Genomic DNA, 14,274 nt, shown 5'->3' with positions numbered 1-14,274 from the left:
AGCTCTCCATGCTACTCTATCCTGTGCAAGCTTCTTCATCTCAAGTACCTACTGCAACCTACATCCTTCTGAATCTGCATAGTGTATTCATCTCTTGGTCTCTCTCTTCAATGTTTACCCTCCACGCTGACCTCCAATACTAAATTGGTGATCCCTTGGTGCCTCAGAACATGTCCCATCAACCAATCCCTTCTAGTCAAGTTGTGCCACAAATTCCTCTTCCCCTAATTCTATTCAGTACCTCCTTATTACTTCCGCGATCTTCATCATTCTTCTATAGCACCATATTTTGAAAGCTTCTATTCTCTTCTTGTCGAAACTATTTACCTTCCATGTTTTGCTTCCATACAGGGCTACACTCCATACAAATACTTTCAGAAAAGACTTCCTGACACTTAAATCTACACTTGATGTTAACAAATTTCTCTTCCTCAAAAATGCCTTCTTTGCCATTGCCAGTCTACATTTTATATCCTCTCTACTTTGACCATCATCAGTTATTTTTCTCCCCAAATAGCACTTTAAGTGTCTCATTTCTTAATCTAATTCCCACAGGGTCACCTGATTTAATTCGACTACTTTCCATACATACTGTTGGTGTTTGTTGTAACCTTGAGTGGAACACTATACACGGGCCAGGAGCGCACGCGCAGCCACATCTTACAGTGCGACGGCTGGAGAGACCTTTAGTGATAATCAAAGTCCAAAAGTCCATGCCTTCCAATGCAGACTCAAAACCTGCGGCGCTCAGTACCAGAGTGTTCATCTTATATCCTCCTTTCAAGACACTGTTCATTCTGCTCAACTGCTCTTCCAGGTCCTTTGCTGTCACTGAAAGATTTACAGTGTCATTGGTAAAACTCACAGTTTTTATTTCTTCTGCATGGATTTTAATTCCTACTCCAAATTTTTCTTTTTTTTCCCTTTACTGCTTGCTCAATATACAGATTGAATAACATAGAGGATAGGCTACAACACTGTTTCACTCCCTTCCCAACCACTGCTTCTCTTTCATTCCCCTTGACTCATAACTGCCATCTGGTTTCGGTACAAATTGTAAATAGCCTTTCGCTCCTCATATTTCACCCCAGCCAGCTTCAGAATTTGAAAAAGAGTATTCCAGTCGACTTTGTCAAAAACTTTCTCTAAGTGTACAAATGCTAGAAACATAGGTTTGCCTTTCCTTAATCTACCTTCTAAGATAAGTTGTAGGGTCAGTATTGCCTAGATTTCTCCAGAATCCAAACTGGTATTCCCCGAGGTCGGCTTCTACCAGATTTTCCATTTATCTGTAAAGAATTTGAGTTAGTATTTTGTAGCTCTGACTTTTTGAACTGATAGTTCGGAAATTTTCACACCTGTCAACACCTTCTTTCTTTGGGATTGGAAGTATTATATTTTTCTTGAAGTCTGAAGGTTGGTTGGTTGGTTTGGGGGATCAAAGGGACCAGACTGCTACGGTCATCGGTCCCTTAAGTCTGAAGGTATTTCATATGTCTCATACATCTTTCTTACCAGATGGAAGGGTTTTGTCAGGGCTGGCTCTACCAAGGCTATCAGTAGTTCTACTGGAATGTTGTATATTCCTGGGGCCTTGTTTTGTCTCAGGTCTTTCAGTGTTCTATCAAACTCTTCACACAAAATCATATCTCCCATTTCATCTTCATCTATGCCATCATCCATTTCCATAATATTGCCCTCAATTACATCGCCCTTTTGTAAACCCTGTACATACTCCTTCCAGTTTTCTGCTTTCCCTATTGCCCTCAATTACATCGCCCTTTTGTAAACCCTCTACATACTCCTTCCAGTTTTCTGCTTTCCCTTCTTTGCTTAGAACTGGTTTTACATATGAGCTCTTGATATTTCTACAAGTGGTTCTCTTGTCTCTAAAGGTCTCTTTAATGTTCCTGTAGGCAGTATCTAACTTAACCCTAGTATATATGCCTCGACATCCTTACATATGTCCTCTAGCCAACCCTGCTTAGCCATTTTGCACTTCCTGTCGATCTCATTTTTGAGACATTTGTACTCCTTTTTGCTTGTTTCATTTACTGCATTTTTATATTTTCTCCTTTCATCAATTAAATTCAATATTTCTTTTGTTACCCAAGGATTTCTACTAGCCCTCAATTTTTTACATACTTGATGCTCTGCTGGCTTCACTATTTCATCCCTCAAAGCTACCCATTCTTCTTCTACTGTATTTCTTTCCCCCATTCCTGTCAATTGTTCCCTTATGCTCTCCCTGAAACTCTGTACAACCTCTGGTTTAGTCAGTTTTTCCAGGTCCCATCTCCTCAAATTCCCACCTTTTTGCTGTTTCTTCAGTTTTAATGTACAGTTCATAATCAATAGATTGTGGTCAGAGTCCACATCTGCCCCTGGAAATTTCATACAATTTAAAACCTGGTTCTTAAATCTCTGTCTTACCATTATATAATCTGTCTGAAACATTCTAATGTCTCCAGGCCTCTTCCACCTATATAACCTTCTTTCATGATTCTTAAACCAACTGTTAGCTATGATTAAGTTATGCTCTGTTCAAAATTCTGTCAGGTGGCTTCCTCTTTCATTCCCTACCTCCATTCCATATTCACCTACTACTTTTCCTTCTCTTCCTTTTCCTGCTATCGAACTCCAGTCCTCCATGACTACTAAATTTTCATCTCCCTTCACTATCTGAATAATGTCTTTTATCTCATCATACATTTCTTCAGTCTCTTCTTCATCTCTGGAGTTACTTGACATATAAACTGTATTACTGTGGTAGGCATGGGCTTCATGTCTATCTTAGCTACAATAATGCATTCACTATGCTGTTCGTAGTAGCTTACCCATGCTCCTATTTTTTTTTATTCATTATTAAACCTACTTCTGCATTACTCCTATTTGATTTTGTATTTATAATCCTATATTCAACTGTCCAGAAGTCTTGTTCCTCCTGCCACTGAACTTCACTAATTCACACTATATATAACTTTAACCTGTCCATTTCCCTTTTTAAATTTTCTAACATACTTACTCGATTAAGGGATCTGACATTTCATGCTCCAACCTGCAGTACACCAGTTTTGTTTCTCCTGATAATGACGTCCTCCTGAGTAGTTCCCACCCGGAGATACAAATGGGAGACTATTTTACATCTGGAATATTTTCAAGAGGACGTCATCACCATTTAACCATACAGTAAAGTTGCATGTGCTCAGGAAAAATTATAGCTGTAGTTTCCCTGTGCTTTCAGCTGTTTGCAGTACCAGTGCAGAAAGGCCATTTTAGTTAATGTTACAAAGCCAGATCAATCAATCATCCAGACTGTTGCCCTTGCAACTACTGAAAAGAGTGGCACCCCTCTTCAGGATCCTCACATTTGTCTGGCCTCTCAACAGATACCACTCTGTTGTGGTTGCTCCTACGGTATGGCTATCTGTACCACTGAGGCCTGCAAGCCTCCTCATCAACACCAAGATCCATGGTTCATGGGGGAGGCCCAGACACCTAAAGTACAAATAACCACAGGTAAAGGTGCAACTGGTTTACTCGTTTGGACTGCCATTTTGAAGAGCAACTACGCTCAGCAGTAATGTTAGGTAACATCGCAACTCAAGTAAAGCAAAATTATTTGGACTTAATCCAGTGGTGCCCACAAAACCTATCTAATTAGTATTTTTGAATGCTGCCTGCCCTTATCCCTGCCCTTATCTTTAAATATGTCTGCTTGTGTCTGTATATGTGTGGATGGATATGTGTCAGCTCTCCATGCTACTCTATCCTGTGCAAGCTCCTTCATCTCCCAGTACCTACTGCAACCTACTTCCTTCTGAATCTGCTTACTGTATTCATCTCTTGGTCTCCCTCTACAATTTTTACCCTCCATGCTGCCCTCCAATGCTAAATTTGTCATCCCTTGATGCCTCAGGACATGTCCTACCAACCAGTCCCTTCTTCTGGTCAAGTTGTGCCACAAAGTCCTCTTCTCCCCAGTTCTATTCAATACCTCCTCATTAGTTATGTGATCTATCCATCTAATCTTCAGCATTCTTCTGTAGCACCACATTTCGAAAGCTTCTATTCTCTTCTTGTCTAAACTATTTACCATCCATGTTTCACTTCCATACATGGCTACACTCCATACAAATACTTTCAGAAACGTCTTCCTCACACTTAAATCTATACTCGATGTTAACAAATTTCTCTTCTTCAGAAACGATTTCCTTGCCATTGCCAGTCTACATTTTATACCCTCTCTACTTCGACCATCATCAGTAATTTTGCTCCCCAAATTGCAAAACTCCTTTACTACTTTAAGTGTCTCATTTCCTAATCTAATTCCCTCTGCATCACCCGAGTTAACTCAACTACATTCCATTATCCTCGTTTTGCTTTTGTTGATGTTCATCTTATATCCTCCTTTCAAGACACTATCCATTCCGTTCAACTGCTCTTCCAAGTCCTTTGCTGTCTCTGACAGAATTACAATGTCATTGGCGAACCTCAAAGTTTTTATTTCTTCTCCATGGATTTTAATAACTGCTCCAGATTTTTCTTTTGTTTCCTTTACTGCTTGCTCAATATACAGATTGAATAACATCAGGGAGAGGCTACAACCCTGTCTCACTCCCTTCCCAACCACTGCTTCCCATTCATGCCCCTCGACTCTTACAACTGCCATCTGGTTTTTTGTACAAATTGTAAATAGCCTTTCGCTCCCTGTATTTTACCCCTGCCAACTTTAGAATTTGAAAGAGAGTATTCCAGTCAACGTTGTCAAAAGCTTTCTCTAAGTCTACAAATGCTAGAAATGTAGGTTTGTCTTTCCTTAATCTTTCTTCTAAGATAAGTCGTAGGGTCAGTATTGTCTCACATGTTCCAACATTTCTACGGAATCCAAACTGCTTTTCCCTGAGGTCGGCTTCTACCAGTTTTTCCATTCTTCTGTAAAGAATTTGCGTTAGTATTTTGCAGCTGTGACTTATTAAACTGATAATGACCAAAGTTATCTGCCAATTTGGAGGACAAAGTTCGCAGAAGGATGGAAGAATGTAATCATAGTGCCAGTACAAAAGAAGGTGGCCAAGAGGTGCACAAACAACTACAGAGGGACATTGCTACTAAAGATTTGCTGATAGGTGCTGTTGAAACTCCTCCTCAAGAGATTAGAAAAACAGACAGAAAATACAGTTGGAGACTATCAGCCAGGATTTTGGAAGGAAAGAGGATGCACAGAACATGACTTTATATTGAAACCCCTGATAAAATGTAGGTCCTTAAAGAATGAAAAGACAATAGTAACCTTTGTGGGCTTCACCAAGCCATTTACTCCATTGACACATAGATTCTTAGAAGAATCCTGAAGAACAAAGGACTAGACAGCACTGCACGAGAGCTAATAATAAAAATTCTGAGACATGTAAAGGCAAAGGTTGTATTCAGAGGGGCAGTATGAGAAAAGTTTTAGATCAAGATCACTCTCAAACAGGGAGACAGATTGTCACCCATTTTGTTCAACATAGAGCTGGACAAAGTGATCAGACAGCTGAGAGAATAAACGAGAAAATGGGAATACCAAAGACACACATGTTGAACAAAAAGGACAATAGGGCTCAAAGTGGACTACCTAGCCTCCGCAGAAGATATAATGATAGTAAGTAATATGGAACAAAATGCAAAGACACAGTCTAAGAAAATAGTCTGATGGGGGGACTGAGAATTGCCTACAACAAGACAAAGGTATTGAACATCAATGGGGATTGGAAAATGCTAGAAGGCACTGTACAAAGGGCAGACAAATTTAAATACCTGGGTGAAAGCAACAGGAGCAGTGAGGGAATAATAGAGCAGATGGAGAAGGTGAGGTCAACCTTCTCTGTAACTAGAGATGTATACAACAAATGAAATATACTGTATCTACAGATGCAATGATCAGACACTACAAGGCAACAGTTAGGAATGTGATACTATATGTGGCTGACAGCACAACACTAGGAAAGAATTGTGCAGAACAACTAGAGAAAGAAGAGAGAAAATGACAGAGGAAAGTACTAGACCCTAAAAGAAGATGTGAGGGATGGGTATGAAGACCTACGGAAGGACCATGTAGTGACATGCAGCAGACAACAGCAACATCAGGTGGATAGCTAATTTGTTTGATGAGCTATCAACAGGGTTCATGCACTGGTCACCATGAGCACCATGATCAGTTTCTCCTTGCTGCAGTGTAAAGTTCTGTGACTACTGATTTCTGTGTATTGATTCTTACTTGGTTACCAAACAGACTTGACAGTACTCAGTTTATGTTAACTAATTACACAACTGTTTCTGTGTAAATTGATCTAATTGTTATGCTTTTGAAGTGTTTGATTGTTCTAAATAAAACACTGTCTCAAGATACTGCATTAGGTTTCATATTTGCCCTTGCTGTATTAGTACTCATCACACATAGTAAGTTTGCGAGTCTAGCAACAGACTGTGACAGTGGTGACCCTGACATAATACAGCAAGAGGAAATAAAGTCAATAATACAGAAGAATAGTGCCAAATTTTCAAGAAACAGGAAATTGCAAAATGGAAGGCATGCTCATGGTATCCAGACTTGCAACGTGGTTATCCCCAATTTGCTCACAAAATCCAATGTTATGGTTTGTGCAGGTTGAGGCAAGTTTTCTCTGCACTAGAGTGACTATGGACTCCTTCAAATTCACGCTGGTGGTCAGCCAATTATATTATCATTACATAGCACACATAATAACCTCACCTCCAGATATGAAGACAAACACAAAGCTCAAGGCTGAGTTAATTCATAGAGCGACAGCTTTACCAGAAAAACAGGTGAGACAGGTACTGACACAGGAGGAAGTTGTAGATAAAAAACCATCCCAGTACATTCACCATGTACAAAGCAAAGGCAACATGTACACGGTACCAGATACATTGGTATGCACATTATGGAGCAGTTACATGGTAGCACAGATAAAAGCCATTATAGCTTTCCACATGGAAATGTCATTAGACATTGTACTGGACCTGGCAGGAAGGATGTAGGATGCAATTGTGCTGACTTCCTGCACTGCAGCCCTAACATCAGTAATGATGCAGATAGATTATGACAGCCTCATAAACAACAAGGCTGATGTGCTGAGTAAACAGATCAGTGAACTACTTTCTGTCCAGCATGCTAGGGGAGCTTCCATAAATAGTTGAGAAGGCATTCCTACACAAACTTTGCAGAAGCAAACGACACCATCCTGTCAGTCACTTGCTGATACCACTGGAAGTTAGAAGATCAGGCACACCACTGCATTTTGCTGTGCTCTTTCCTCAGTCAAAAACAACAGTCTGAAGTAGACACAACCAATTGTCAGTCGCTGTCTCTGTGTTTCTTCATAACAGACTGTCAGACAAGATAAAAAATTTTAGTGGACACTGGTTCTGATCTGTATATTTTGGCACAAAACCTATTACACAATTATCGTTCACTGACCTTGTTACATCTTTCTGTGTCCAATAACTCAACCATCATGACTTATGAAATGCAACAAATGGAATTAGATCTAGGACTACATAATGAGTTTACATGGAAATTTACTGTAGCGGATGTGACAAAGCTGATGATTGGGGTTGACTTTTTAGCATATTTTTCCCTACTGCCAGATGTGGCCAATGCACACCTCATCAACAGCATCATCAGCCTTTCTGCTGACAGTTTGCAAGGCAGCACAACAGTTCATGGTGCCAAGCTGATTGGCTCAGCTAATGGAGCAGTTCCCAGGTATCACGTGTCCTCCAGGCACCCCAAAACAGGTATGTCACAGCACCATACATTACCACAAGCCCACCAATTTCATGCAGTCCAAAATGCCTAGCTCCAGACTGTTACGCTGTTGCAAAGGCTAACTTCAATTCCGTGTCAAAAGAAGGCATCATCTGTCCATTTAGCAGCTCATGCTCATTACCTCTACAGTTGATCCTAAAGAAGAGTGACATATGTGGGGATTAACATGCCCTTAATGCTAGGACAATACCAGATCATTACCCCATATTGCTGTTGAGAAACTATAAGTAAAATTATGTACTCAACAGCATTTAGCATGTTAGATTGAGCAAAAAGCCTGTACTCAGATGCCTATAGCTAAGAAAGATGTGCCAAATATGTTTATCATTACAACATTTGGCCTCTTCTAAAGCCAATTCATGATGTTTGGATCAAGAAATAGCGCCTAGACATAGCAAAGATTGGTAGATTCAGTGCTACGGGGGTTGTTGTATTGTTTTTCATATCTTGGCGAAATTCTCATTTTTTCAGCAATAGCAGAGGAACATGAATAGCACTTACTCAAGGTTCTTAGATGCCTAGAAAAATACGGTGTTGTGTTGAACACTGTGAAATGTATTTTTGAGCAGACAGAGGTCACCTTCTTGGGCCATCCTATATCACCAGTGAGATGGTTGCCATTACCAGAAGAAGTCTAAGCCAAATTAAGTATCCCATGGCCAGAGACCACTAAAGAACTGTGAAGATTCTTAGAATTCTCAATTTTTATTGGTGCCATCTACCTCATTCAGAAGAACTTCAGGAGCGTCTTGCTGGAGCAATGCCTAGTCCTACAGTTAAAGGCAGAATACCATTATACTGGACAGACACAATGAATGCTGATTTTGAATCAGTTAAACAAAATGTAGCAAATGCAGCACATCTAGCACATTTGGCATTAGAGGCACCTCTTGTACTTGCAGTGGGTGCCAGCCAAACCGAAATTGTCATTGCATTACAACAATCTGTAGATGGTGCCTGACAGCCCCCCATATACGACTCACATAAAATCACAAGAAAAATTGAACACATATGACTGTTAATTACTTGTTGCTTACGAGTCCATAAAATATTTTTGTACACAATTGGAGGCAAGGGATCTTGCAGTTTAAACAAACCATAAACCCCTCTCTCTATGCATGTCAACAAAATAATGAAAAATGGTTGCCAAGACAATATAATCAATTGTAGTTAATCACACAATTTAGCACTGATGTGCAATGTATATCAGTAATCAATAACATAGTGATGGACTGCCTTTCTTGTGTGAGCATTATCACGAAGGCAATAGACCTCATGCAGCTAGCAAAGGCACAAGAACCTGACCGGAAGCTACAGGGGTTTTTAACACATCTGGTTTTCAACTGAGACTTACTGACAATCCAGTCATGAATGACAAACTAATTGTGAGTTTCCGAATGCATTTTGTAAATGTGCTTATGAAAACTTCCACAACCTATGTCATCCCTGAGCTTGCCCATGTCCACAATGCCAACACAGCAAGATTCCTCACCTTACCTACAGCCTAGTGGGATATTTTCAAGATTCAACAACATGTTTTGCACATGTTCACATTGATGTGGTAGAACCATTACCTCTTCAGACAGACAACAGTATCTTTTGACAGCAGTTGACCATTGTACTCCACGGCCAGAGGCCATCCCACTGGACAAATTTCACTCGAGACACTGGCCACTGCCTTTGTGTCACACTGGGTATCCTGCTTTGGTTGCCCACTTCACTTTACAACAGACTGTGGGTGTCAGTTTGAGTATGAACTAGATGACCAGCTGAGCACATTTTGCAGCATGATGCACCACAAAATAACAAGCTAGTACCCTGCAAGTAATGGTATAGTTGACTGAAACTCTTTGTTGGGTGAATTATCATTTGGAGAAGCTCTTTGGCTACCCGGCGAATTCATCAACCCGTACGCAATCACAATAGATATCTCAAATGAATCAAATTTCATTACTCACTTAAGAGAACAAATGTCACAAATCTGGCCAAGTCAAGCATCATGTTGTGAAATTCCACAAACCTTTGTGCATCGAAAGTTGTAATCATGTACACATGTGATGATGTGCACGGATGTGGTGAAATCTGCGTTGATGTCTGCATATACTGGTCCACATTGTATCCTTTGCTCAGCTGGAAGAACATTAGACATTCTCATGAGTGGAAAGCCTAACACTGTCTCAATAGATAGAATGAATCAGCTTTCAATCTGCAAGAAATGTCACAACCAAATGCTCAATTCAACCAGTTGTAGCCTATACCTGAAGTTTCACAACCTCCACCAAAACCATTGCTAGCTCAATCACAATGCCATAAACATTCTGAGCAGTGGTACAGTTCCTGGATGAAGCTTCTGACAGAAATCAAGAAGACACTTCATTTTCCATGAGGGGCCTTGTGTAGCAACACACAACAGCCCACAGCGATGTCAGGTGGACAAGTAATTCACTCAATGAGCAGTCAACAGGATGCATGCACTGGCTGCCCGATGCACTGTGATCAGTTTCTCTCTGTCGCAGTGTGGAGTTCTGTGACTATTAATTTCTGTGCATTAATACCCACTTGGCTACTGAACAAACTTGACAGTACTTGCTTCATATTAACTAATTGTGCAACAGTTTCTTTGTGATTAATGTAATTGTTCTGCGTAAGAAGTGCACGATTGTTCTGAATGAAATGCTGTCTCAAGATACTGCATTAGGCTTCATTTTTTCTCTCACTGTATGAGAACTTAGCGTATGTATTAAGTTCACAAGTATAACAGCAGACTAAGGATAATATCAGGATAAATCAGACAAAATACACCAAGGTTTGCAGACATGTAATCTGTGTGAATATGGATAAAATGATGAAAACAGTATGGGAAATAACACAGAGGACAAGAGGAAAGACAAGAACCAAGTGATTGTTGAACTAGAGGAGGATTGGTCAGAATTGGGACTCAAGGTAGAAGGAAAGCAAAATCGAAAAAGTGGTACACACCAACCAGTAAGCAACAGATTAATGACAGAGGATTCAGGCAAAAGGCAGAGTGTGACCAGTGAAGCAAACAAGAGAAGAGGGTATTGAATATCTTGGAAGAAGAGTGGGAAAGAAAAAGAGGAAGGATGGAGAGGTTGTGGAAGAGAAGAAAATGCAATCAGTGAATGTGTTACCCTTAACCTACAGAGGCCACAACACAAGAAGAAGAAGAAGAAGAAGAAGAAGAAGAAAAACTTGCCTACTAGTCAATAAAGTGAGACACACTCATGTATGCAAAAAAAGAGGGCAGAATGAACTTGATGCCACCTCAGTTTGTTATTCATGTTCATTTGTTAGGAATTACTTAGTGTTAAGCTGTTCGTTGTCAACTAGTTCTAAGCCTGTTCCATTATTCTAGAATTGAAGTAGGGTGAGTAACGAATGCTTCAGGACACTATATTTAATATCCCTCCACTCTCAGTATAGTTTTATTTGTGTGGTACCATTTATTAATGAGGTTCTCAGTCTTTTGTCGTCAAGATCTGATTGTATTCATGGAAGGGAAATGCCTTTCACATCAAAATTTTTTAGCTACCCCAGAAGAGTTTCATGGATGCCTCACATCAGCCAGAGAAAATGCATGCAACAGGGTAATTTACTTCTATCAGAAGCGAGTTTGTCAGGGAGGTCTTTTTACACTGCCTGATAAAAAGAATAAGACACCTGTATGGAAAGGAGGAAATGAAAACAAGGCTTTATGGCTTGAGGGGCTATATGGTGTTTTTCCAGTAATTACAAAACTTAGTCAAATTTACAAAGAAGTAGGCAGTGTGAGCCCACTTATCAGCATGATGATGTGCCCCCTCTGGCCTTGATGCATGCAGTGATTCACTTGGGAAGACTGTAATAAGGCCATTGTATCCTCCACTGATACAAGTTGGCCCTCAACTATTAATACTAGTCCTCGATGTCCTGGATACTGGCACTGGGACAGTTTTGACATCTGAGCTGATCTCATACATGTTCTACTGGAGACATATCTGGTGATCTGGCTGGCCCTGGGAATACCTCAAGAACTAGCTGACAGTTCATGGAGACATGTGCCATGTTTGGACAAACATTGTCCTGTTTAAAAACAACACCATGATACTGTCACATGAAAGGTAGCACATAAGAGTGCAAAATTTCCATGATCTTATGGGAAGGAAAGTTGCTACTCACCATATAGCAGAGGTGCTGTCACAGATAGGCACAACAAAAAGATTTTCACATTTCCATTGTTCGATTGTCAAAATGTCCGTGACTTACATTGTACCATCCGAGTTCCCTCAACCATTACCAGCTGTAATTTGAAGTCATATCTGATGGCTTTCCACAGCATCATCACAGGAGTAAAACAGCTGTGCCTCTCCAAAACACTGGAAGAATAGGACCTCTCCCTACATCACCACCATACTCACTGATGATGGTCACAAAGGGTAGTGCAGAACAATGATTCATCACGGACCATAATGTGACACCATTCATGAGCAGTCCATGCTTCCTGGTCATGGGACCATTCCAAATGCAGCCATTTGTGTGTAATGATAGCCTAAACATCTGAGAGTAGTTCCTTAGTCAACCTGCTGCTAGTCCCTGACCAATAGTGTGGAATGAAACAAAATGTTACAAGGAGTCCATTACATGTTCTCAGATGGCAGGTGGAGAAGTGAAGGGGTTACAATGTGCCTGGCACATAATATGATGATCTTCCCTTGTAGTGGTCAGATGTGATCAACTGGAACCTTGGTAATGAGTAAATTTGCAGTCATGGTTGCAGTACCAGGTCACTGTCACATCCAAATGCACCTCAGATTTAAATATTGCATGATTCAACCAGCTGGCCAAATGGAGACCCACAACGAGCACCCTTTCAAACTATATCATGCTGATAATGCTATCTCACACAAGTAAGCATCATCTCCATGTCCTTCAAAGTCATCACTCAACATCTGACACTGTTCTCACCCATATATACCCTACCAGGCCTGGTAACAACATCAATGCACTCTGGTAGCTGTTCTACCTGTCACACAGAATTGCAACATTTATCATTCCCCCCCCTCGCCCCCATGAGCCATGGACCTTGCTGTTGGTGGGGAGGCTTGCGTGCCTCAGCAATACAGATGGCCGTACCATAGGTGCAACCACAACGGAGGGATATCTGTTAAGAGGCCAGACAAACGTGTCATTTCTGAAGAGGGGCAGCAGCCTTTTCAGTAGTTGCAGGGGCAACAGTCTGGATGATTGACTGATCTGGCCTTGTAACACTAACCAAAAGTGCCATGCTGTGCTGGTACCGCGAACGGCTGAAAGCAAGGGGAAACTACAGCCATAATTTTTCCCGAGGGCATGCAGCTTTACTGTATGATTAAATGAAGATGGCGTTCTCTTGGGTAAAATATACCATGGGTAAAATAGTCCCCCATTTGGATCTGCAGGCGGAGACTACTCAGGAGGACATCATTATCAGGAGAAAGAAAACTGGCGTTCTATGGATCAGAGCGTGGAATGTCAGACCCCTTAATCGGGCAGGTAGGTTAAAAAATTTAAAAAAGGGAAATGGATAGGTGAAAGTCAGATATAATGGATAGGTCAAAGTTAGATATAGTGGGAATTAGTAAAGTTCGGTGGCAGGAGGAACAAGACTTTTGGTCAAGCGAATACAGGGTTATAAATACAAAATCAAATAGGGGTAATGCAGGTGTAGGTTTAATAATGAATAAAAAAAATAGGAGTGTGGGTAAGCTACTACAAATAGCATAGTGAATGCATTATTGTGACCAAAATAGACACATAGCCCACACCTACTAAGTAGTACAAGTTTATATGCCAAAGAGCTCTGCAGATGATGAAGAAATTGATGAAATGTGTGATGAGATAAAAAATTATTCAGCTAGTGATAGGAGACGAAAATTTAATAGTCATGGGTGACTGGAATTCGATAGTAGGAAAAGGGAGAGAAGGAAACATAGTAAGTGAATATGGATTGGGGCTAAGAAATGAAAGATGAGGCCGCCTGGTAGAATTTTGCACAGAGTATAACTTAATCATAGCTAACACTTGGTTCAAGAATCATAAAAGAAGGTTGTGTACATCGAAGAATCCTGGAGATACTAGAAGGTATCAGATAGATTATGTAATTGTAAGACAGAGATTTAGGAATCAGGTTTAGATTGTAAGACATTTCCAGGGGCAAATGTGGACTCTGACCACAATCTATTGGTTATGAACTGTAGATTAAAACTGAAGAAACAGCAAAAAGGTGGGAATTTGAGGAGATCGGACCTGGAAAAACTGACTAAACCAGAGGTTGTACAGAGTTTCAGAGAGAGCATAAGGGAACAATTGACAGGAATGGGGGAAAGAAATACAGTAGAAGAAGAATGGGTAGCTTTGAGGGATGAAATAGTAAAGGCAGCAGAGCATCAAGTAGGTAAAAAATC

The sequence above is a fragment of the Schistocerca nitens genome, chromosome 4 (genome assembly GCF_023898315.1).
Source record: "Schistocerca nitens isolate TAMUIC-IGC-003100 chromosome 4, iqSchNite1.1, whole genome shotgun sequence".
In the NCBI taxonomy this organism is placed as follows: Eukaryota; Metazoa; Arthropoda; class Insecta; order Orthoptera; family Acrididae; genus Schistocerca; species Schistocerca nitens.
Note: the sequence above shows the minus strand (reverse complement) of the source record.